The 5,371-nt window shown below is 38.9% G+C and overlaps 1 pseudogene; it reads right to left on the reverse strand.

The window, feature by feature from the left end:
* Positions 1-446: 446 nt before the first annotated feature.
* LOC103420369 (transcription factor BEE 1-like) lies at positions 447-1,850 on the reverse strand (annotated as a pseudogene).
* Between the last annotated feature and the right edge of the window lie 3,521 nt (positions 1,851-5,371).

The following is a 5,371-nucleotide window of genomic DNA, read 5'->3' on the forward strand; positions in this document are numbered from 1 at the left end:
CTTAACGTCCATGTTGCATCTACGTTGATCTTGACATTAGAAGAAATATGTCTAAATTTTCCAAATTTCCCATGATCTTATATGTACAAGTTGATGGCAATTAAATGTTGTTTTAACACATGAGACAAGACAACATGTATCATCCAACTGTTGTCTTAGCAGTCCTTTTAACTTACAGCTTAGTGTTTATCCACCCCTTATGTTTATGAGTCATGACTTTACTATGTAACATAAAGTTAGTTTTGTAAACATGAAATAAGTCATTTGATTATCGTAGTATGTCCGACTTCTTGTAGCCGAGTTTGAATCTCTCTTTTAATAAATTAAAGTACGTAATTAGGATTTAGTGCACAGCCAATTTATGCATCATGCAAATAATTACTGATTATAGTTAGAGAATCACAATTAGGGAGAAACTTTTTTAACTGTATGCATTGTATTAATCTCAATAAATTTCCCCCAACGTATAAATTAGGGTTTTACAAGTTTTGGTTTTCCACTTGTGGCAGACATATATAGCATGAAGCGGGGACAAAAATCATAACATTAGAACTGTAGGAGGAGTAGGACATGGGAGATAGAGCATTTTCATGTCTCAGGGGGACCAAGTTGAAGATGTTGAGTGGAAGCTAGCACCAAATCCTCCATATCCTGCAGCTTCTCTCTTCAATCTCTCCAACTCTCCTGCTATCTGCAACATAAAAAATAAAAACGTTACTACTTTTCGATCGCGCAAAATTAGAATTCCATCCCTCGCCACCAAAACTTTTTTACTGAAATTTTTCATATTTTGTACCTTCATTGTTTCCGTAACATCAGTCTCTGAGTTGAAGTCATAGAAAGAGCTCGCTGTGGCTAGCTTCATAGATAGGAACTGAAATATTCGACAAAGAACAAACATTAATTTTCCAGAGAAGAATAATTAAGAACAAATTATTAACAAGGAAAATTTGATTATTGTTAAACTAATTACCTCAATCTGGTTTTGCAAGGACTGAACATAGTTAATTATCTCGTCCAACATTACCGCCATTCCCATCGTCTGTAATTACATTAACGAGTTCATAAATTAGACTTATGGTTCTTGGATTTACTAAATTAAACACATACGCTTAATTACGCTACCAAATTTCTTAATTACCTTAGAGCACCCTGGGACAATATCTTGTAAACATGTCAGCCTTTCATTGATTTTTCCTCTTCTAACCTGATTGACAACATTCAATAAACATATATTAAAACCAAGAAATAATGTTTTTAGCAAATTTATTGGTCACTGAATTAGAATATCGCTCGAAGAAAAAAAACGAAGAAACACATGCAAATTTAAGTACCCTTTCTGCTAGACTGTGACTGTTAGTTGCTTGGCCTCTCCTGGCTCTAACGTGAACAACTTCCTTTGGTTTCTCATCTTCCTTCTCATTGCTCTTGACCCTCTTTCCTCTTTCTGCGCTCTGCGAACACAGGAACAAAATCAAACTGAGAACTATACGAGGCAAAACAAATTTAAAAAAAAACTGAGAAAAAATTATTTAAATAGTTACATTTTTTCGCTTGACCCCGGTTTCAGAAACTGGGGGAGTAGAGATTCCGGAGCTGCTCTCTGTTGCATCATCCACTGCTATTCTCTTCTTGCTTTCATTTCCATCTGTAACAATGGAATGAACTTGATGAATTTATGATGTAATTTTCATAAGGAAGAACCAGCTACAAGGACAGCATATATATGAAAAGAAAAACAAGCAGGAGGGTGGAGCGGAAAGGAAGAGAATAATGGCAGCAATCGCAGCATCATTATGACCTTCCTGACAGCTAAACAAAGCATCATTGTGCCTTCCACTCTCTCTAACTTAAACTATTAATTAGCTTTACAAAGCTGGAGGAATAACAACCAGCTAACATAGCACTAGGATGAGCTGTTATCTATCAAAGAACTTAAACAAATGGATGCATTATCATTGAACCCTACGGACCCTTTGAACCCTACAGACCCTTCTTGCATTATTCTTCCAATATTCTTCCAACATTGAACCCTACTTCCAATACTCCCCCTCAAGCTGGATCCAGAAGATTGATGGATCCAAGCTTGCCAAGAAGAAGTTGAAACTGATGAGAGGCCAATGATTTTGTGAATAGGTCCGCAAGTTGATCCGAGCTCCTTACAAAATGCGTTTGGATAACCTGAGATTGAACTTGTGTACGAACATAGTGACAATCGACTTCAATGTGCTTGGTTCTCTCGTGAAAAACTGGGTTGGAAGCAATGTGCATTGCAGCCTGATTGTCACAGAAAAGGGACATGGATTGATGATTGAAAACACCTAAGTCACACAGTAAACCTTTGAGCCAGATTAGTTCACACGCGGTAGATGCCATTGCCCGATATTCTGCCTCAGCACTGGATCTTGCAACAACAGTTTGTTTTTTGCTTTTCCATGAGACAAGGTTGCCTCCCACAAACGTGCAAAATCCCGTTGTAGACTTACGATCAATGGAATTGCCAGCCCAATCTGCATCACAATAACCTGTAATCTGAGTGTTTGCATTTTTCTTCATGATTATACCACGTCCCACAGAACCTTTTAGATACCGAAGTATCCTTTTGACTAGGTTAAAGTGCTCCATCGTGGGAGAGTGCATAAATTGGCTAACAATACTGACAGCATAGGTAATGTCGGGCCTTGTGATGGTTAGGTATATCAACTTACCAACCAACCGCTGATAATAACTTATGTTTGGAAGAGATTGACCCTCTAAGCTGACCTTAAGTTTAATGTCGAGAGGTGTAGGAACCGGTTTAGCATCACTCATATTTGATTCCTTAAGGAGATCCAGAACATATTTGCGCTGGTTAAGGAAGAAGCCCTTGTGAGAGGTAGCCATTTCGATGCCAAGGAAGTATCTCAGAACACCAAGATCTTTTATTGCAAAGCGCTGCTGAAGGAAGTGCTTGAGTTCTTTGATTTCTTCAGGGTTATCTCCGGTGATGATCAAGTCATCAACATACACAAGAACAACTAATGTACCAGCGGTGCCTGAACGTACAAATAAAGAGGAGTCCGCATTGCTTCTTCCAAAACCAACACTGATAAGAACAGAACTGAGCTTAGCATACCAGGCTCTCGGTGATTGTTTAAGACCATAAATTGATTTGTGTAGTTTACACACAACATCCTGTTTATGACTTTGAGAGTGACCCGGTGGTAATCTCATGTAGACGTCTTCTTCAAGCTCACCATGTAAGAAGGCGTTTTTTACATCCATTTGATACATAGGCCATCCTTTGTTGACAGCCACAGACAAGAGTACACGCACTGTGTTCATCTTAGCAACGGGAGCAAAGGTTTCCTTGTAATCCACATCAAATGTTTGAGTGAAGCCACGGGCCACTAATCGTGCCTTGTGTCTTTCAATAGACCCATCCGAGTTGAATTTAATCTTGTATATCCATCTGCAGCCTACTATCTTCTTTCCTTTGGGCAGTGGCACAATGCTCCAGGTTTTATGTTGATCGAGTGCATGCAGTTCATCCTGCATTGCTTGCTGCCACACTTGGGATTGGTTGGCTTCTTGAAATGATTGAGGCTCTTCATGCGCAGATATATTACTCAAATAGGCAGTGTAATTAGGAGACAACCTTTGGTAAGAACAGTAGTTGGATAAGGGGTGCTTGAGCTTGTACGTAACAAAGTCTTGCAGTCTTGCTGGTGGGTGTCTCTCACGAGTTGGATTTCGTCGAGGTATGGTAGGAGGAGACTCTTCTGAAGGTTCTTCAGGATCAATACCACGTAGAGTTTCATCTTCTACAGGCATGTTGCTGTCGTCATATGAATTCGGTTGATTTGGAGCCACAAGATCCATTGTGTGAGGTTGATCACCCGCATTGTTGAATATCTCAGTCCTTGGCAGTGGAAAACTGTCCAAGATAATCTCCCCCTGACTTGTACTATCCAGAGACTTACTGTAATAAGAGTTAGTTTCATGAAATTGAACATCCCTTGAAACAATTAATCTCTTAAGTTGTGGATTATAACACTTATACCCTTTTTGTGTGGACGAGTAGCCAAGGAAAATGCATTTAGTTGCCCTAGGATCAAGTTTGTCTCGATGTAATGACTGAACATGAACAAAACAGATGCATCCAAAGACTTTAAGGTGAGATAAGTCCACCTTTCTGTTCTTGATTATCTCCATTGGGGATTTGAACCCCAAAACCCTACTAGGTAACCTGTTGATCAGGTAAGCTGCTGTCATGACGCTTTGAGACCAAAAACGTTTTGGTACATTCATTTGTAACATCAATGCCCTAGTTTTTTCAAGGAGATCTCGGTTTTTTCTCTCGGCAACACCATTTTGTTGGGGTGTGCCAACACAGCTAGTTTGATGTATGATGCCATTGTTGCTCAAATATTGAGTCATGACTTGGGACATGTATTCTGTGCCATTATCAGACCTTAGGGTTTTGATTTGAGAAGAAAAATGATTTTTGACAAGATTGTGAAAGTCCTTAAACACTTCCATCACCTCACTTTTTGATTTTAACAAATATAACCAGGTGGCTCTTGAATAATCATCAACAAAAGTTATGAAATATTTATAACCATCAAAAGATTCACTTGTTGGTCCCCATATATCAGAGTGTACAAGCTCAAAAAAGTGAGAAACTCTAGACATCGAAGACCCTAGAGGTAGTCTTGTTGCCTTTGACAAATGGCAAGTTTCACAGTGGGTTGATTCTTTGCCTAAGTCAGGAAATAAGGTGGATAAGATAGGTTGAGATGGATGAGCTAGACGTTGGTGCCACAAAGAGAAAGCTTGAATGGAGGTATGGATGGACTTTGACTTGGCATGAAATCCACAGGAAGAGCTTTTTGATATGTAATAGAGACCATCAAGGTAAAACCCCTCACCAATCGTCCTCTTGGTTATACAATCCTGAAAAATGACAGTTTTTGGTGAAAAAATGGCCAAACAATTTAAGGAATTTGTGATTCTTCCCACTGAGAGAAGTTGAAATGGAAATGATGGGACATATAGGGCCATAGACTCTATTTGATCAGATATCAGGTGGATTTTTCCCTTTCCTACAATCCTAGCACCTTCACCATTAGCAACAGATACATGTGAATGATTATGTAGTTTCTCAAATCTATGTAACTTTGACAATTGATTAGTCATATGGTCTGTGGCACCAGAATCTACAACCCAAAAATCATGTAACTCATTTATTTTAAGAGCAGTTTGGAAAGCAGTTACGATACCTTTCAAGTCTGTCTGAGGTACATAATCGGCATCAGCTAAAAAACCTGCAAATTTGCCCATCAATGCAGTAGTACTTCCATCTTTATGATCAACCGATCCATCCTCTTTT

Source organism: Malus domestica, chromosome 06, assembly GCF_042453785.1.
Source record: "Malus domestica chromosome 06, GDT2T_hap1".
Lineage (NCBI taxonomy): Eukaryota > Viridiplantae > Streptophyta > Magnoliopsida > Rosales > Rosaceae > Malus > Malus domestica.